The following is a 21,983-nucleotide window of genomic DNA, read 5'->3' on the forward strand; positions in this document are numbered from 1 at the left end:
TGAAACTGCAAGTATGATGTATAAATACAGCATTTTACTAATCATATCTGTAGTCATATTTTGTGAAAATGCTGTTAAGGGAGCAAGTGAAAGCATCCTTTTCCTTCTCCTGTAGGCTACTATTCTCAACAGTCATGAGAAAATTTGTCTTTTTTCTGGTTTTATGCTTACCTCATGATGCAACTGAAGTTATTATTACCTATCATTCAATAGACCATATCTAGATTTGAAGAATTAATCTGCAAATAAAAATACATAAATAGGTCATTGTACCTGTGGGTATTTGGACTGGCAGATAAAATTGCTAATTTACAAATATATATACCTGAAGAAAACAGAGAATTCTGCATGTGGGCCTGCATGTGCAGACTGAGTGCATTATTTCAAACTTGTGTAAGGATTTGTAATGAACTATTGGATAGAAAGAAAATTCACTCTGTATAATCCAATATCTCAAGAAAAAAAACAGTGTGCGAAATATATTTCCATGATTTAGAAAATAATTGCCTGAGATGAGCCTAATTTCTAGCTAAGCACATAGGTTGTAATAGCAGCTATTGTTGTATTCTAGTGTCAAGGTATGAATACCCTGTCAACTTCATGACAACAATGACATGACTTACATGTAATAGGGTGAGAGTCAGATTCTTCTGTACACCATGTCATCCAGCACAGGGAATGTGTCAAAGTCATATGAATAAACTTTTATGAGCCCTGCAGGTTTCATATCAGATAAAGGACAATGGCAGTGACATATGATGAGACTGTGATCACCAAGTTAATCTCATGAAGAATCTAGTAAAGGAAGAATAGAGCTGCAATGTAGAAAAAGTAAGAAAAACTGAAGCAGACATGAGAACATAAGAACAGATAAACAAGGTCAGGTTGAAGATCCCTGTGTCCCAGTACCCCATCCCCAGTCATGACCAAAAAAATAATTTCTCAAGAAGAATATAGACCCAGAGCAAGTATATACAATACTTCCAACCAGCTGCAATTTAGGGAGTTCATGAGTTAGAAATATTCTTTATGTGTTTATCAACGCTTAGTGAATTTTCTTTCAATAGATTCCTTCAGTCTTGCTTTGAAATAGTATAAACCCTTAACATTTAGCAGGAAGGGTTTCATAGCTTAATGACATATTCTGGAAACAGCCACTTCCTTTGTTTGCCTTGTACCTGTTAAATACAAACTTTGTATGTTGCCTCTTAGTTATGCTTCATGAACTTATATCAGCATTTTTGCTAGATGTGCATACAGAGCGTTCAGAAAATTTGGCATTTTTATGATTACCTTATGTTATGCATTAAAACAATTCAGATATTGAAAATCATGTACAAGGTTTAATGTCCTCAAGTTGCAGCAAGAAAGGTTTGCGTTGGTTATTAGGAAAAATTTCTTTACTGAGAGGGTTGTCAGACATTGGAACAGGCTGCCCAGGGAAGTGGTTGAGTCACCATCCCTGGAGGTATTCAAAAAGGGCATAGACAAGGCACTTCAGGACATGGTTTAGTGGGCATAGTTGATGGCTGGACTTGATGATCTTGAAAGTCTTTTCCAACCTAAATGATTCTATGGTTCTATGATTCTATGGAAATCTTTGCCACTTTCAATGCTATCTTCCAAATCCCTACTATCCCGTATTTTCCATCCTTTCTTTCTTTCAGAAGTCAGATGAAGCACTTGAGGCAAACTTTTTTTTTGCAACATGTTACTCTAGACAAAAGCATACGTCAGTTCTTGGAAGAGATATAATTCTCTTTTTCCCTACTGAATACTTAGAAAAAATACAAAAGCAGGTTGAAAAATCCACCTGATCACAATAATTCAAACCCCAAACAACTACATACTCTGACACTTATCTTTGACACTAAATGAATTCAATTTAATTGGTTTATTTGCTAACTGCTGCAGATTAAATAAGATACTTTAAATCTTAATTCATTTCTCCAGAACATGCAGTCCTTAATGAGACAAGTTTGTTATCCTCCTGTAGAGCTGTATAGGATAGATGTAGAGAGGTGGAATACATATAGAGCTAAGCTCTCAATAAGAAGCAACATGTTGCCATTCTTCAGCAAGAAACTTTAATTACTTTTCTCCTTTCTACTGTTCTTCCAGTCATTCTTGATAGATTACATTTTCTAGACTTCTTGGTGATTCTTGTTGATTTATCCTCTTCAGTTTCTTGCCTCAGCTTTCTCTTAATCCTACATCTTCTGTGGATGAGCACTAGCAGCGAAACAGGCATGGCCAAGCTATTTCTTAACTGATCATTCAGAAAGGTTAAAAATATTTCCCAAGCTGAGTAAGTGGCAAGACGAATGACGTCCTATCAGTTGAGTAAAAAACATTGTACCATGACTAACTAACTTAAACAATCTATAATATGGTAAAATACCAGACCCCGCTTCTGTGCTGTTCTCATCCCTGCCTGAAATTGAACACCCAGCTCCTCACTGCTTATCTTTTGGCTTTCACAGCACTGATATTCAGATGGTGGGGGGGGGGGGAAAAACACACCTAGGTTTTTCTGAATGCAGAACTATGCAACTCTTTCCTGTTATCAAATGATTTATTTAGCAGATTTAGTATGTTAATAAAATATATACATGCAGTAATAAATAATACAGTAAATTACAAGTTCTAGCACAAGGACATTAGAAAGTAATAAAATATTTAAAAACTGTTGGAACATACCACATAGTTATATGTCAAAATCAAAGCTGAAGTCATGTTCAGATTTTAAGATACAGTAGAGACCCAGTCAGAAAGCTTATTGTAGAAAGACCCCCCTGACAAAATGCCAATTCATTCCAGGAACAGCCTGGGTTCTATGGCCTTTGAGTGGTCATTCAAAGGGAAAAAAAAAAAAAAAAAAAAAAGAGAGAGAGAGATGAAATCTGTGTTGAAATCATGAGCATATTAAACACCATGATAAACTTCCTTTGGAAATATACTCAGGACTCCACTGATTCAAAAATGAACTTCAGCAATATCACCCTTGTTCTGTAAACCTTAGACTCTACTTAATTAAGAGCTCCTCAGGAAATGCACTGTCTAAAGTTATTTGTCAGTGAACTGGTTTTGCTTGTTTGTCAAAATTCCAGTCTCACAAGTCTATCATTTTCTGCTAAGTAAGGGCTATTCAGTTTAGTGCTTTTAATGATGGCTATATTGAGATAACTTCCTGTGAAGTTCTCCAAATGTCAGAATTAATTTCTTTTATCTTATCAGTATAGAAAAAAAATAAAAACCCAAAAGTAATTAAGATTTACTGAAGATTTCTTTTTCACCACTCTAAGCAAGCTCCCAGAGAAAATAACTACTTCTGTTGATCTATTGGCTCCTCACAGAGAATAATGGGATATATATAGGATAGGCAGCAGTGAGGTCATTTATCAAAGAAGAAAAGTCTTACTTTAGTTAGCACTGCTGAGCTTTGTCTACAATGAGAAGTTTAACCAGCACTGACAATGTTTGTGAGAAACCTATGTAATAGAAAAGATGGTAAAAATAGTTTAACTGCAAGGATAGACAGGGCAAAACGCATTGCATGCACATCTAAAACTCCCTCTAAATTTCCAAAGCAAATAAATTCTGGTTGACATACTGAAATACAAAGATGTGGTTCACATCATGAAGACTTTTTGAAGACTTCCTGCCATTTTGGAAATATTGTATAAAATTTTGCAAAGGAGTTGTCTTATAGCTTTCTCAATCACTAAATAAGGTGTAATAAAGAATTCCATTCTGCCTGTTGGTTCATAAAAGAACTGGGGAGAAACCTTCCTTTTCTCTGTTTTATTTTACAAATTCAGAGTGGATTTTCTTACAAAACCAGGCTCTTTACAGCAGTTTTCTAAAACAGCAAAATGACTCCTCTTTGCAGCCATATTTGCTCTTTTGCCATTCTTACATAGTTGTAAAGCCTCTGAAGGAAGAACTCTATCCCACATAATTTGTATTTCACCCTCTTGTTTCTGAAAATGGAAAGCACTTTAGACACTGCAGAATTAATACTATAATATTTGTCCTAATGTTCACTGAAGGAAAGGATTTGGGGTTTTTCCTCTCTTGCCAGGTATGTGTATGTGAGATGGGTTGACCCTGGCTGTACGCCAGGTGCCCACCAAAGCCTTTCTATCACTCCCCCTCCTCAGCCGGACAGGGGAGAGAAAATATAACAAAGAGCTTGTGGGTCAAGATAAGGACAGGACAGATCACTCACCAATTACTGTCACGGGCAAAACAGACCCAGCTTGGGGAAAATTAACTCAATTTATTACCAATCAACCAGAGTAGAGTAATGAGAAATAAACCCAAATCTCAAAACACCTTTCCTCCACCCCTCCCTTCTTCCCGGGCACAACTTCACTCCCAGATTCTCTACCAACCCCTCAGCGGCACAGGGGGATGGGGAATGGGGTTTACAGTCAGTTCATCACATGTTATTTTCTGCTACTTCATCCTCCTCAGGGGGAGGACTCATCACACTCTTCCCCTGCTCCAGCACGGGGTCCCTCCCACAGGAGACAGTCCTCCATGAACTTTTCCAACGTGGGTCCTTCCCACAGGCTGCAGTTCTTCATGAACTGCTCCAGCGTGGGTCCTTTCCATGGGCTGCAGTCCTTCAGGAGCACAGACTGCTCCAGTGCGGGTCCCCCACGGGGTCACAATTCCTGCCAGAAAACCTGCTCCAGCGTGGGCTCCTCTCTCCATGGGTCCACAGGTCCTGCCAGGAGCCTGCTCCATCACGGGTTTCCCACGGGGTCACAGCCTCCTTCAGGAACCCACCTGCTCCGGCGTGGGGTCCTCCCCAGGCTGCAGGTGGAGAACTGCTCCACCGTGGACCTCCCTGGGCTGCAGGGGGACAGCCTGCCTCACCAGGGTCTTCCCCACGGGCTGCAGGGGAATCTCTGCTTCGGTGCCTGGACCATCTCCTCCCCCTCCTTCTGCACGGACCTGGGGGTCTGCAGGGTGGTTTCTCTTACATGTTCTCACTCCTGTCTCTGGCTGCCATTTCCATCTGTCCTAACATTTTTCTTCCTTCTTAAAAATGTTATCACAGAGGTGTTACCACTATCGCTGATTGGCTCAGCCTTGGCCGGCTGCGGGTCCATCCTAGAGCCGGCTGGTATGGGCTCTCTCGAACACAGGGGAAGCTTCCAGCAGCTTCTTACAGAAGCCACCCCTGTAACCCCCCCCGCTACTAAAACCTTGCCACACAAAGCCAATCAATACAATATGCAGTTGATATGATCCACTTACATCTTACTTACAGTCAGCCTTAGGAAAGAAAAAAAAAAAAAGAGGTTTGACATAAAAGCATCTTGATTGTCTTTATCTTTTCTAACAAAATACAGTAGACAAAGATTACAATTAATGCTAAATACATAGTCAAGCACAGTAAAATCCGTGCTTAAATAGGTCTGGGTAAGGCTGAATCCTCCAAAGCTAAAGGGCATGTCTGTGATATGTGGTCTGTCATCTATATTGCTGTCTCTGATGGCCAAGGAACATATCACACAGGCACAGCAGGCTCAAGAAGGAAAGTAATGCAGCCTTACCCACTGATTGGGCAAACTGTCTTGCCTAATTTCCCCTCGAGTGATGTTTCTGTGTTGTTTTTTGCATGATAAAGTGACAGAGCTGAGACTTTGCCACTCCCGACATTAAGAATTAAATTCATTTAAGAAGCATTTTTACTGAAATCATTATTTCTAAACAAAATTATTTGCTGGGTTGTCAGAAACTTGTATTTTATTTTCCACTAATCCTGCATTTTCAGTCTTCTTCAGCGCTGAAATATTTGTCCAGCTGACTACTTACAATCTCTTTTTCTAACCTTGGGACTCAAACTGCCACTGTTCATTTTGGAGCATCTTCACTGAAATCAGTTTGGTAAACCAATGATTCATGTATTAACTAGAATTCAAAAGGGTAAAAATCTGGTCCTGAGGATCCTTAAATGCATACTACTGTTAAAGTGCTTCTAAAAAGCTTTTATAATTTTCTTGTGATTCTAAGTAAAATTCTGAGTCTGCTAGCTTGGTTTGCACTTCAACTTGTCTGTTAGGCTTCCTGTGGGTTCAGTCATTTTCAGTGACGTTGCTAACATAACAATAACCAATGCCGGCATTTCATTTTCTGCAATTTTTTTGTAATATTGCAGTCTTAGAAAAACAACTTCTATATGGTTATAAAGGCTTAGTTTGAAACAAAGATCAAGTATTTTATCCAACAGTACTTCAGAAGAATTTTCTTCCCCTCCTGGCATTTTGAAGTGGTTAGATTTAAAACTCCTTTGAAAATCAGTAGTGCAGGCTAAAGAGAGAAAAGGAGTTACAGAGTAGGGGGGGGAAGACTTTCCTTTTTGCAGAAGGGTGGGACCATGGCAATTGGCTGGGCTAGTGCTAAGAGCTTATTTATGTAGGAGTGATGTTGGAGGCATGAGATGCCAATCACAAATTGAGCAAACTTCAGAATACGAAACAGATAACAGGCAAAAACGGCCTTTCAAGCAGGCAACTGCAGAGTGATCAGAATCTCAGCTGAGAATACAGGAAGAGTTTCCTAAATGAGGGATGCTTTTTCGACTGCTTAGCAAAGGCCTGAGGAAACCAGCCCCAGGTGCCTAATGGAAACATTTTCTCCATGTACAGTTACACCTTTCACAGAGTGTCTTTAACAGAAGTCTGCTGTGCCTTTCGATCCATGAAACAAAAAATTTTCATTTATTGATGATTTTCCTTTGCTTTTTATCCTTGCAGTAGTGCATGTAACAGAAGGAAGTATATATCTTGATGGTAAGAAAAAAGAAACTCACATTGGTCTGGAACTCACTATTCAATCAATCACTGATCAATTCACTGATCAATGTTCTCATCATATAAAAGGAAGCTGTACAACAAAAAAAGTAGCACGTTAGAGGAGGAAACCAATTTCAATAAATGCAGTCAGCTAGTTGAAGGGGGCCTTTACTTCAACAAAATGTGGAAGTTGTCTCTCAGTTCTTCAGAAGAAAAAAAAAAGAATTAAATATTTTCAAGTAGGAAGATGGCCTCTAGAAAAGAGAAAAACAGTGTCATTGCTGAAAGCTGACATTAAAGTCTCAATTTTGTTCCCAACCTACAGTTAGAAGAAAGACAAACTGTACTGTATTGCTTTCCATAACAGAATTTTAAGAATTAAAGACATGGGGATTGGAACAAAGACAGGAAGCAAAATACTTAAGAAATTAGACTAAATCATACTGTCTCCATTCATCACCACTACATTTCTATACGTAGTAGTTTTTTCATTTTAAATTCATTGTTAGGTTCAGAATCAATTAAGTTTATGTCTCTAATTGAGTTTAGCAGTGAGTAACGAGGTGGACTTGCCATCATCAAAATACAGTTGCCTGCTTACAATATACATTCACGACTGTTGGAAAGGGATGAGAGGTTAATCTGATAAGAGGAAGTGCATGTTTCTTGGGTTCTTTATTTACTGTTTCATCTTATTTGCCAGAAACACTACAATAGTCTGGAGCCAATAGATAAAGATTTCACTTTTTTACTTCATCTTACCTATATATCATTTGTTTTTTGGACAGTACACTTATATTAAGGAAGTGATGAATCATTAAAAAGAAAAGGCAAAGCATGATATCAAATGGCCTTCATTTTGTATTGAATTCATAAAATAAATTAAAGTTTTTTAGTTTGGTGGTTTGTTTTTTTTTTTTCTTTATTTCTAGTATACTGAATAAACAGTTCATTTATTTATTTTATTCAATCTGTAAAACAAACAACACTGCCTTTGGCCCCTGTCTACTTTCTACTTAGACCTGTTGGTCTAAATGCCTGAATGAAGGGGAGCTGCTGTTGTGGTGAAGCTTGATACTGTAACAGCAGATACTGAGCTTCTCATGACCAGCCTGCAGTGAATATGGAATTATTTTTATCCTCTGCACTCTTATACATACTGCTTATGCTTAATTTATGTAGTGTTTTTAATTTTAATGAGGAAGAGATAAAAAGTATTTATGCATTACCTGTCATATTAAAGGTAGGCACATGATTACAACCTTATAATCAAGAAATAATTTTTCACATTCAGAGAATGTTTGTCCCACTTCTCAGGACCTATGTTTAATTAAAAATCTGAGATCTGGTACATATGCAAATATCGTTATGTCAACAGTAATAGCCACAAAAACATGAAGGACTCATCCACAGTCTCAGTAGAGCAGAAGGGGAAAGAAGTGTGATATCTTACACCTTTCTTAACTTCATGAAATGAATGGTAATGGACATGGAGCTCTTCACAAGGTTAGCTCTCCCTCGGTAATTTTCTGGCTGTACATGGAGGAAATGGTAAGACAGAAGTGGAAAAGTTTAACAGTGGATAACATAAGTCAGACATGGCTTTTCATTTAAGAGCAGTCCAGAATTAAAAAAATACAGAATTATTTACATTTAAAGATGTGATAAAATAACACAAAATGGAAAAAAAAAGAGTATAACCAATTCCTCCATAAATTGCACTCTACTTAATACTGGAATCTCTTGTTCCAGTGGCAAGGATTAGATAAGAATTTCTTGCTTTTTTACCTTCTGCTGTAAGTAGGATTAACATAAGAAAGCCGAGTTTATAGTGCAGGAGTAATGAACTTTATCTGAAGAATCAAGGAGAAGCTCTCCACAGCTTGGACTTCTCTGATGATCAGATCTCACTGCACCCACACTCTGGTATCTGTAGATCCTGCTAAGCCACATGGTAAAGCAGAGTCTTAGCACAGTCTTGACACACCACTAACCATTAGGTAAGGGTGGTTTTGTGTCAGTCCAGACACAAGTGTGCTGGGCATTCTTACTTTATTTATACCTGTGGTTATTTATTTATATTCCTTTATTTTTTATCTTCTTGTTATTGGGTCTTTCTGCAGAATGTGATTTTAAAAAATATATTGTTAGCGGTCAGTGGTTAATATCAAACCATTTTATATGGAGGAATATATTTGATTCGCATGGTTTTGCTGTATCTGTATGGACTCGAGCTATTGGTCTTAGAAGGGGAGCTAAGTGGAGGGGAAGTTGTCACAGCTATACCATATGCAAACGCTTCTCTCTCCAAATTAAGTGCCAGATTGAATCTTTGGGGGATCTGTCACAGCCACACTATATAAAGATGCAGAATGTCTGGCTGAAAGCTTTCTCTTTTCCTTTGCCTCTCTTTGGTGTATACTACACATTGAAAGAATGTTAAAATAATTACACAATTGAACAAATAAGCAGGTATGTATTATCTGAGAGATATTAGAAGGTATTGGAGGTGAACACAGCATAGGGAAAATCTATTAGTTTTTATTTCTGTAGATTTTAATGGCCTAGTGAATATACATACTTATAAGTATATGTGTTGGTCTAGGCAACTCAGAAAATATGCAGTTTTCTATATGGTTATTTTCTTGCATGAGATCATGGCAGCAGATGTTGGTACTTAACTGCTTTTTCTTAAGTCCTTCCTCCTTCTGTTCTTTCCATGTACAAAGTTAAACTCTCTTGCTCATTCTCTGTTCAGACATACTCTCCATTTAGCAAAACAGATGTTCTCTTTAAATAGGCTCCAGGTAATATGGACATCTCAGCCTTTCCTTAATGAATCTATCATAACCAAATTATATATGCATAAATGCAGCCTAAGTCATTCAAGGACATCCTCATTAGCTGTGTCGTGTTGGATTCACCCTTTGGAATAAATATGCCCCTGTGGCTGTTTAAAACATTTAGAGTCACTGATTCTATTTTAAAATACCCATTTGATATATATTAACTATCTATTGCTATGTACACAGGAAGAAAAAGATACAAGATAGTTTTTCACACAGGTATAAAATAAGTCCTCTTATGTTCCACAGCTCTGTATTCCTTTTCACATACATAAAGTAATGAGAATCTGATCAATCATCTGTAATACTCCTAATTTATTCACAGTGCTATAACTTAGCTAACTGGATTTTCCTTATTTATAGTGAAGTGACAGGAAATATTTCTCACTATAGTAATTCACAAATACAAACATTGTAAGTTATGGGAGTTTTTGATTTTTGTCAGTATAGGTAGAGGATATTTTTAATATATGGCATAAAGTAACACAGCTTGGGATAAAACATGTTCAACAGAATGTCTGATATGCAGAAAACATATAGTGAGATCCATCAACACCAGAAAAACATTAAAGTGCTGAAACTTTTACATTTAAAAAAAATTCTTAGAGATCTTAAACCAAGTTTTGTGTAAAATAGGCAAAATATGTAGTATGAGTTTGGATCACTGGATACAGTGATTTCAGTAAAGAGATATCAGGTTATCCTCAGCTATCCAGTCTTCATGACACAAGTCTGTCTAATTAATCAGCTATGCCATTTTAAGTTCCACTTTTTACACTGTTTTTTGCAGTGCACTGATTTGCACTGTTAGAAAGGAGGAAATGGTAGTTACAAACAATTTCCCCAGTGCTGATATGAACCATGGTACTGTTGAAATCAATGAGAAGTTCTCCCTTGGTGTCAGTGCCAAGCAATGGAAACCTACATGGGTTATTCCATAAACAAAATGTAGTAGTGCTGGTAATTATTGCAGAGGACCTTTGGAATCATCATGCAATTACTATTTCTTTTCTTCTTTCCTTTATCTGCTGGCAACATTCAACCTTATTTAGTTAGCTGGGTTTTGGTCCTCTTCATTGTAATGTAAGGATCTTCTTTAAAAACAAACTCCCAAACTTCAATTGGGCTCTAGGGAAGACGGAACAGCCAACTACATGTAGTTCAGCTCTGGGCAATGTCCTCTGATTTTTTTTTTGCATAATATCAAGGCTATCTTGGGCTTCAAATATAATTCTAGCTTCTGAAACACTTATTTCGGTGGGACTGCTCAAAGAATAACCATCATAATTCGTGCATTAGTGGTGACACATCACTTGAAGAAGGTGGCAAAACACCTTTCCTGCTACTATTCAGGTGCAATAGGTATCCATGATTTCTAACAGCTGCGTAACAGAATAGCAGAATGAGACTGAGCCCCTAGGGCTTCCAGAGCTAAGAGATGATTTTGACCTGCCTTTGCTTCCAGGTGAAGAGGTGTCTACCAAACGTTTGTAGAGGAAGTTTTACCCAGTAGGCGAGAGTGACTGATCCATCAGAAACAAAGTTGGGTTGTATATTGGAAGCTGTTATGTGTGAATGGGGAATGTAGCAACTGCAGATTCAAATATTTGATTATAAATTATGCTCGAGTGCTCATTAAGGCACAAGAGCATGCATTTTATTACAAAAACACAAGGATTTAATACAGGTAAAAAGTCATTATGACACTCAAGGGCATAATAAAATGTAAGCAACGCAGCATTCCTTCATAACAGTAAACTAATATATATTCTGTTTCAAGCTTTACCCTAATAAATAGGCCCCAATGTCAGACAATGCTCCAAACAACTGAGAAATAGAAACATAGTATTTACAGATTAGCATTTCTGTCCTCTGTTGCTTGGCCTGTACTCAATTTTTATTTAAAGTTGTTTTTCTATTGAAAGTTGGTCTGAGAAGAATTTGACCATGTTACTGCTGTACCAGTTTTACAGAAGTCACATAAGGCATTAATAATGTGACCAAAGCACTGTTCTGTTCCCCCCACACCTCCAAAAAAAGGGGGAAGTTCTTCATTACAGTAAAATGCCAGTGTTATAAAACAGATTATATAGTCAGATTACAAGTACATATCAAAGCAGTTTTTTGGACCTTTGTTCTTGTTGTACTGTATATATGTTAGAAGCATCTTCTAAGAACAAATGCATCTTTCTACTCCTAATAAAGTTGCTCACCACGTTCCTCTCACGTTCTTCAGGAAATCATTACAAGTCTGCACTGCTGACTCCATTGTGCAGAGCTTTTCAAGTTAGTCTGAAAACCTGCATAGCTGTATTACTGCAGTGCTCCATGTTACTTCTTAAAAAGGCTAATTATCCTATGTCAAGCACATTACTAGTGGAGTGGTGCTAATTACTTTTTTTTCTGAATTTGTTCAACTAATGAACTTAATTAGCTTCAACTTAGGCCCATTGTTTTTCACCTGTTCTTAGCTTGAAACTTGCTGTTGCTTTGTCAATTCTAATGAAGGAACTCACCTATTTTTTCCAAATATATTAGTTGTGTCATTTAAACATGTTAGCCCTCTGAGAGCTGGCAGGGGTGCCAAAGACTAAGGGAATAATACAGCCTCACTACAGCCCCTACAAAAATCATGGAGCAAGTCCTCTTGGAGCACATCTCTGGGCACGTGAGGGAGTAGGATGTGACGGAGAACATTCAGCATGGCTTGGCCAAGGGTGAACTATCCTGCTTGGGCCAATGGGCAGGAGAAATGTCAATACATTAGAGGAGCTTAAGGGTGGCCACTGGGACAGCAGGGTTGGAGCACTGACTCTACGAGGAGAGGCTGAGGGGCCAGGGTTGGTTCAGTGGGAGCAGAGATGGCTTCAGAGCTCTTAACTGCATCCCAGTACATACAGAAGTGGATCACAGGAATGGGCATGGGCTCTTCACAGCAGTGCCTGGTGGGAGAGTGAGAAACGCTGGCCAAACCAGGAGAGTTTCAGGCTGGGTTTAAGAAAGAAATTTTTCCCCACAAAGACAACCAAGGAGCAGGGCCAGGGTGCAGTGAGATGGTGCTGTCTCCCTCCTTGGAGGATTTCCAGACCCCATGGGATAAAGCCCTGAGCCCTGGCTTGACCCCACAGCTGAGCCTGCTCTGGGCAGGAGTTTGGACTAGGGACGCCCCAAGGTCCCTGCTGGCCTGAGGTATTGTGTAGCGCTTTGGTCCCCTCCATGGCATTTTGTCACTCTGAGTAGAAGTGCAGGGTGCGTACATGGCAAAGGTGAGCCATCATTGCTCTGCTTACTTGGGGGTCTGGAGAAATACATGTTAGCTTCTGCCAGTGTGCTGAAAACTGCTGTGTGGATATATTACCCTTCCAGAGAAGACCATCCGTTGACTGTGGGCTTTTTTCTGTGGAGAAGTAGCATAAATTCCTTTAATCACTCCATTTTCCATCTAGGACAGTGAGCTGTGCCACCAGAAAAAATACTCTGAAGTGTAGCCAGTGTATTTTCTACTGGGGGTTTGCTACACTGTTGAGAACAAATTCACAATGATCCACTTTGTTAAACTTTCAATTTAAGAACCTTCTCTAGACTTGTCAGTTATGAAGAAAAAAACCTACCCGCTATCCACATGGCATACATGGAACATTCTAACACAGGAGGAAAAACTAGAAGCAGAAATAGCTTAGATAATTTATCAAAGATCATACAGTCTACATCATAGCTAGGAAATGTATCCATTTCTATTTGCTCCTGATCTTAAGACGTAGACATGGGACAGTTTTTCTTCAGTTGTTAGCCACTGAGTATATAACAAAGAAAAACTTTTCAGTGCTGAAATGAAAGTTCTTTACTTTCTATTGCCAGGGACTTTTAGTAGGAGTAGGAAACAGCCACCTTTCCTTTTCACCATTTACTGTAGGTCAGGAATTTTCATGCCATGGTGGTAAAATGAAAAAACCCCAAACAACCCAAACAAACAAACAAAAAAAAGAAAGACAAAACCAAACAAACAAACAAATAAAACAAAACCAGAAAGAGAAAATGGCAGCCTTTTCCAGCTGAATCAAACTGGACGTTTGTCTAATTCTTTGTTATAGAGTATGAGTTGTCTGGTTTTGACTGCTGAATCCTAAGAAGCACTGCACTTTTTTCTGTGTTAAATATGCACAGAAAACTGCTGCTGAACTCAGGTCACCTTGTGGCATCAGAGTTAGGCATAGCAAGATCAGACAGGAATGTGAATTGCTGCAGCCCATCTCATTCTTAGCTAGCTCCAGTCCACTGACACCAGTGCACTACTCAGCCACAGAATAGATAATTTTTGGAGTAAGATTGCAAAATGATTCCTTGGTAGGTTGTTGTTTGAATTGCTCTACAAAATACACACTTTGGAAGAAAAGAAATGTAAATTTTTCCTCTCCCACAGAGTTTCTTTATGCTGTGTTCCTCTGGCTTGTTCCTTATTAGCAAAAGATCAGCATAGAGGACCATAAATCACATATGATTTGAAGATATGCCTTCAGCAAAAGAAAGCAATAGGTACTAAAATATTAATCTTAGCAGTGGATTTCCCATGCTTTCCATGGACTTCCATTTTAGTTAAAATTGAAATGCCTTGGACAGAGAAATCCTATGCAGATGAAAAATAACACTCATTTTTATTATAGTCTACAAAACTCTTAGTAAGTGTAGGGGATGCAAGCTTTGTGCTTTACATTCTTTAACCTCTGTTTAGCTTCAATTTTTGGCTTTTGTGAATGATTCTTCCAGTATCATGGGATACCTCTTTCATCACCGTATTTTCAGCAACATCAACAAAAATTCTGAAAGTCAAGCCCTCTGCAAAGTATTAAGGACTACTCTGCAGGGAAAACATTAGTTGTACTGTATTTCAACTATGAAATATGATACTTGCAAGCAAATACAATCCTTGAATATATTGTAATATAAGAAGCTGAGTGATTTATCACCTTGGGCATGGCAACAGTTCTAGGAATAAAATGACTGTGATCACTTACTGCTATTGAAAAATGAACATACCTTCCCACATAGAGTAGGAAAAGGTTACCTTTCTGAGTGAAGGGTATGTGTCCACATCATCTACTCACAGATAATCTTTTGCCACAGTAGATTAAGTGGGTGAACCACAGCTAATGTGTCCTTACTTTTATCTTTGATGTTTTGCCAGTTTTAATGGTTCTGCACGGATAGAGTTCTGCATGGGTAAACAGAATTTTCCAAGGGTTGTAACCTTAGAAGTGACTCTATTTTTAAGATTTGCACCATCTATTCATGGGCATTTGAAAAGAATGGAAATATCATTTGAATAAGTAAATAAAATGTGCTGAAATATACAGCATGGAATTATGTCACATTGCAGGTACACCATTCCCAGTCAAGTCTACATGCTCAACACACAGTTATTATACAAGATGAACACTGTGTGAGAGAGAGATGGAATATGGAATTTGATATTTTATCTGTAATGTTCAGTAACCATTTAAATAGCTCAATAGTACTATAGATGTGCTACTTAAAATCCTGACCTGAGTTAGTAGGTGTGGTGGTTTAATCCCAGCCAGCAACTAAGCACCACGCAGCCACTCACCTACCCCCCACCCCCCCCCCCACCCAGTGGGGTGGGGGAGAAATTCAGGAAAAGAAGCAAAACCCGTGGGTTGAGATAAGAACGGTTTAATAGAACAGAAAAGAAGAAACTAATAATGATAATAATAGCACTAATAAAATGACAACAGCAATAATGAAAGGATTGGAATGTACAAATGATGCTCAGTGCAATTGCTCACCACCCGCTGATCGACACCCAGCCAGTCCCCGAGCGGTGATTCCCCCCCCCCCCCCCACTCCCCAGTTTATATACTAGATGTGACGTCACACGGTATAGACTACACCGTTGGCCAGTTTGGGTCAGGTGCCCTGGTTGTGTCCTGTGCCAACTTCTTGTGCCCCTCCACCTTTCTTGCTGGCTGGGCATGAGAAGCTGAAAAATCCTTGACTATAGTCTAAACACTACTTAGCAACAACTGAAAACATCAGTGTTACCAACATTCTTTGCATACTGAACTCAAAACATAGCACTGTACCAGCTACTAGGAAGACAGTTAACTCTATCCCAGCTGAAACCAGGACAGTAGGTAGATAAAGTTGAGCCCTCTTTGGGGTTGTTTTACTTCAATGTTTCCAGAATTTCATGCAGAGGTTCTTCTTCAGCTGCATGATGCAGTTTTGGACAAGCTAGGTAAGCTATGCTCCTCTAGTTGACCTGGAATGAGTAGAATTTTCTTATAGTATGTTGTGCATTTAAGCTGACTGGTATTAAAAGCCCTTAAGTGGAAAACATTGAAAACTCCAAACTAAACTTTCTGTGTGTTACCATTACTGTAGGTCACACTACATCTGCACTGATGTCTTCTTCACGAGTTGTCAGAACTTTGCAGATATTTTTTTTTTAATTTAGTTTTGGTTCAGATTTTAATTATAACTGTTGTCTCAGTAGCGTACTCTGAAAATTCCTAAGGATGTTAATGAAATTTATCTCCTTATAATATAATACCTATTCTCTCATTCTTGAACCCAAATATCTCTTAATTTCTCAGCTGCCAAGAGCAAATGAAGCTGAACTGCGGATATTTCAACCCAAATACTTCATGATGCCTAAATGAGCTTTGGATAATAGTTTCTTGCTATGAGAGAAATTTAATAATAGCATAAATAGGTAAATTATTTTTATGTTGAGTGCAAATTACCGGAACGTGGGATGCAACAGGAACAGTAGAGAAAGAGTAGAGATGATTTTTGAGATTTTTGAAAAGGAACAGAAAGAAATTATAATAGGTTGAGACCTGTTACTTTGTTTACATTGTCCCATTAGTTCCCACCTGTACCTTTCCTGCTGAATCACTCTGCCTGCCTTTCCTTCCCTTGGCATACAAATTGTCCTAATTTTTCACACACTAGATGCCTGAGGAGGTCATGATACATTTTTCCATATGCTACCATTCAGATTTTGAGCAAGATACACAGATCAGTCCAGGTTCTATTATCCCATTGTGCTGTGGGGTTTGTTTGGTTGTTTGGGGTTTTTTTTCAGTTTTGTTTCTTTTTGTTGTTTTTCTGTTGTTGGTTTTGGCGTTTTGTGGGTTTTTTTAATTTTTCACTGGTGCAGCCCTTCATGCACATTTAGAATCATCTTTGGGCCACTTAATTTATAACAGCTCAGAATGAGAGATGCATATTCATTCTCACCTTTAGTATACTCTGGTTAGGGATTTACCTACAATAAGAAATAATGTCTGTCTAACAAAGAATTTGCAGAGCTGACTTAGAACTTAATTATCACTATTTACATTGTTAATGACTTTTGTGCACATAGTTCTAGTGGCACTGAGTAGACTACAGATGCACTAAAGATTGCCCTCTGAATCACATGGTTCTGTTACTTTGTCATATTGGTTGGACTTTTCCTTCTAGCTCAAAAGTATTTCAATATAGTAATTTTCAGTGTACCTGTTTTCTTCAGTTTGTTGATTGCCAGACTAATTCTAAGTGAAAGCTGTACTTCCAGCTCCTGAAGTCCACTATGCTGGTCTCTACGCAAAACAAAGTCATCAGATCAAAATTGTATTTATTCTTCATTTAGAAACAAATCCTGCCACATTTACTCAGTGTGAATAGTAACTAAGACTAAGAGTACCTTAATGGGTCTCCTTGAAAAGATATTATACAGCCTATGTAAGGGCAGTGTATTTGGACCATAAATTAGAACTGTCTGGTTGGAAACACAGTTAACAAATCTGTCACTTGATCACTAGTTCACCTTATGGTCTTCACATCTGCTCTGTTCTCTGACCCTGCATTGTCTTGTCTTTTCTTGTTGAACTGAAATAATTTAGTTTCCTAGAACCAACCTGTAGAAAACTGACAGAACACAAATCAGCTGATCACTGACTCAACAACCTGAGTCACGTCAGAAAGTCACTGCCCTACCAAATTTGTTGTAGAAACCCCTGAGGAGCTGACATAATGAATCAGCCCTCCCTGATGAGGTTTGCTGTGTTTGGTTTTTGGGGTTTTTTTTTTGTCTAAATGCTAAGCATCTGTCTGATTTTCTGCTTTCCTCTTTTTCTGTGGCAGTTTTGTTAAAAATGAATGGGATATGTGCATGAAGGATGCACGGTGCTGTTAGTTCACTTCAGGAACTCTGAGGTTACCACTTGACCAACAGAAATGTCAGCATGAATCAACATAATGTCACACAGCGATTACAGTTAGCCCCTCTGCACTTACCACACATTGCCTATTGCTTTAGTTTTTGCGTTCTTGACATGGAAAATTTGTAACTCATCAGAATAATTTCAAATAATTTGATTTAAAAAAAATTTAAAAAATTGACAAAAGTTCTCACCACAGAAGACAGAAAAAGAGTAGAAAATAATTCTTATGTTGTTGATATATCACTACTACTTTACATTATTATGTCTCCAGAGACGGAGAAGTGTTATTAATAATTTATCATGTCATCAGTTATTAGGGTGTCATATGTTGTAAGTGTTCTCAGACCCCAGTTTCTGCATACTTCTGCTTTTCCTAAAGTGAACTGCCTCAGCGGGGTCAATACGATGACTTAGATGTCAGTGGTCTTGTGCAGGAAATGCAGAAAGGATGATTTGCTATGGAAATCTTTAAGAGAAGATTAAGCCCTTGTAATTCTGAAGCTAAAAGACAGTTACACAGATACAGAGAAAATTTTTTTATGAGAGTTTCCATTTAGGAGAATAGCTAAGCAAGCTGCAGGAGGAAAAAAGATCCTTCTTGAAATTGGGGTGAAACTAGTCTTTCAAGTTTCTCATAAAAAATGTAAAGGAACTAATCTGGAATAGCCTATTTTTATGATTCATTTTATTCTTTCATGGAAAGGCCCAATTTCAAAGCCTTCCTTGTGATACTTTCACAAATCAGCTAAGTACCATGGTTTTGTAAGAAAGTATTTTGTCCCTTACCGAAACTGTCCACCTCTGTATTAATAATTAAACAACTGCTAGACAGGAATTTATAAGGTAAGGATCCTGAAACATACTAATAACTTTCTGCATATCTGTTGCACTTCTTGCCTGGTAAATGAGTCCTGTACTTGACAAATCATTTCTTAAAACTTTTTTCCTGAAATTCCACATTCCCTTCAATAGCTTCTTATTTCAGGAATGCATTTGGTTTTGACCAGAAACTGTGGGCTTAAAAAAATGTCTGGTCATCTCTATGCAGCAGCATTTCTGCATCCCTAAATTCTCTGTGATAAATCTTGATAGATTTACTCTAATGTCAGGAGACATCAACATTAGAACTAATGTTCACTCGCATACGTAGGCCTAGAAACCTGATGGGTGCATTTAAAAATATGAATAATACAGCTAAATATATCTGTCACTGGAACATCTTTGCTTTGCCTCCTAGTCCCATTAAACTTGACTCCAGACTCTACACTATAATAATTTACTGCTTTCTTGCTGTTTGAGGGGTGGAGGGAGGCATTCATCTCTAAACTTGTAATTTTAGGGCAAATTAAGTTTTACTGGTAGTTCCACCAAAATTATGCAGCTTTAGTTACATTTCACCATCTGCAATTAGATTAATCTTCTCCAGACTAATGAAGTGTAATTTGTAAATGAACTGTTTGTTTCTCTGAAAGGGTCGCTCCAGTCATCTAGCTGTCAAGTTTCCTCCAAATGGATGCATTGTTAATCAGGGATGTCGAAGTCTAGCGTTTTCAAATTAGATTGGCTTTCTGGGGTTGTCACTTGGCTTGGCTCTTTGACAAAGACTGAGGAGGGCAGGAAAGGCTTCTGTTTCTGTTTTTCCTCAAAGCCACAGCAAAGCAGAGGTGTGTGCTACTTCATGTCTTCCATCTATCATTCAACAGTGTAAAAAGGGTCTTAGCAATCAGATCTCCTTACACAACATTTTCCAGTTACACATTGATCGTGCTGTGGTATGACAGAGGTGAAAGCTAAGAACAATTGCTTTATGGTTATAAAAAAGATCAAATATGAAAATTGCATAGTACACTTTGCACATAATGTTAACAGGATATAGCGCCTTGGGACTGCTTAGCCCTGAAGAGGTTGAAATTACCCTTTTTTTAGTCATCTCTTTCTAATGTTTCTCTTGTTAGCGGCTTCTGATTCCAGAAACCTCAGTTTTTAATGGTTCTTTCACCTTTCTTGTAATATATCCTCATTTGTCTAAGAAAATACTCTTCTCACAGGCTCTGATATGCTTCTTTGTATGTGTGGTTTGGGGTTTGTGCTTGCAGAAGGGAGGGGGCGAGGTTTTTCTACATAACAGCAGCAGCAGCTAATCTTGTTCTGAACACATATACACTCCTGATAATAAAGCTGAGCTGGTTTATACACTTTCAATAGCATTTATCTAAAGGGTTGAGCTGAGCTAACTTGTGATTTGTGGGACTGCAAATACATGCAGAATGCATAGTTCAGGATGGCAAAACTAATACTCAAATCACATTAGTTACATCAGTTCCTTATTTCTTATTTTTCTCATACTTCTAAATTTGAGGAAGAAATGCTTTATTGCAAGCTCTGTTGTTTACATCCCGATTTGTGACAGTGTGTACAAGCTCCAGAGCAGCATTGCAGACTCTTCTGGATTTAAGTGAATAAAAAAGTTTGTCAAATGAGGTCCAAGACTTGTAATGTTTTTAAGGCCCAGAAGCAGTTTGGGATTACTTATTATTTCCAGTCCCAGTAGTTTGGGACTGCTTACGCCTGGCCATTTCACTCACAGAGAAGGGTGTCTCTGAAGGCAAACATAGCAAGTCAATAAGAAAAAATAATGCAGCAACAGCTGCCAGTATTTGAAATTTTGGCCCTGTATGTCTTTAAAATCTAAATGATGCTGCTCACCAAATGTCAGAAAAGAGGCCAGAAAGTGATGTGTCAGAAAACATTGAACTTACTAATATATACTCTCCCTTCTTCTTTACTAAATTGAAATGGCACTTGCTTTGCCCTGTAATAATTTGAAAGCAACTAAATGAATTCTTTATGTAACAGTTTTGTCTTTCTATTATCTTCTTAATTGCCCACAAATAAGTTATGTTATTTTCATCTCTACCGTTCAAATCTTTATATATACTTCCAATGCATGCTTTTCTTTATGTACAGATAGTTTTAGTGTTACTTTGACACAGTTAGTTTTTAACTACCAAAGTCACATGTTACTTATATTCCACCCACCCCACCCCACCCCATGATTAGATTATTTTAGCCATATCCAGCAAGGAATGAACAGTAACTCTTAAAATCAAATACGTAATTTCAAATATGTGAGCAATGAAGCTTACAGTTCACTTGTATTTTTTATGCTAAAATAGTTTTAGAGCTCAGAAGTCTGCAGAAATCAGCAAAAAAAAGGCACTACAAACATGCCAAAGTGAAAAATAGTTTTGCATTTGAACAGGCATTAATGAAAAAATGTTCCACTACCATTCACTTTGCTATGGGTCCTGTGGCAGTTACACCACATTCCTCTGCAATGCCAGATCTGGACTTCACATTCCAGCAAAGCCAACCCAAATTTCCTGATGGGCATCCCACTTCAGAGCTTGCAGCTGCTCTGCCAGTTGTGACTCTCACATCTCTACTGAAGTTCTGCTAGCGTCAAGATATCTTAAGAATCACCTTTGTATTGATGTGCGTACAATAACTTCTTTGACAGCAGATAGTTGTTCTGGCCCAGGATCAGATAAAGGCACTGTGTGAATCAGTGACTTTTTTTTTCCCCTGCTCTTCACCTCCAGTTTAATCTGGTGTCAAAGGGGATGGAGTAAGTTATCTCCCTTACCCTTCTTTAACTTAGCATGGCATACCTTATTTCCTTCTTGTGCTCAAAGGCAGCTACTCTTAAGAAACAAGGCTCTACCTTTTCCCACTTCCCATTTTGTGCCGTATCCAGTCATCCTCACCTGCCAAAGGACATTAGGCAGGCATTCCTTCTGTACCTTGCTACATCCAAAACTTAAATAGCATTTGTAAACAAAGTTAAATAACATTTGTAAGATGGAGTGGGCAAAAGGTATCAAGCAAGAACTGTGATATTAGCCTACGTGGCTAAGATTTATGAAGACCTCAATTCAGCACTATTTTGCTAGACTGAGATCACATCCAGGGACCAGCTGATGGGTAGAGGGGTTTTCACAAGGGAGCATTCACTGCAAATGAAGGAATAAGTGTGTTGGCAATTAGAGACTTTGGGGGGATGTAAAAGCTCAGCCCCTGGAATTGGATTTAGATGT

This window comes from Buteo buteo, chromosome Z (genome assembly GCF_964188355.1).
Source record: "Buteo buteo chromosome Z, bButBut1.hap1.1, whole genome shotgun sequence".
Taxonomy (NCBI): domain Eukaryota; kingdom Metazoa; phylum Chordata; class Aves; order Accipitriformes; family Accipitridae; genus Buteo; species Buteo buteo.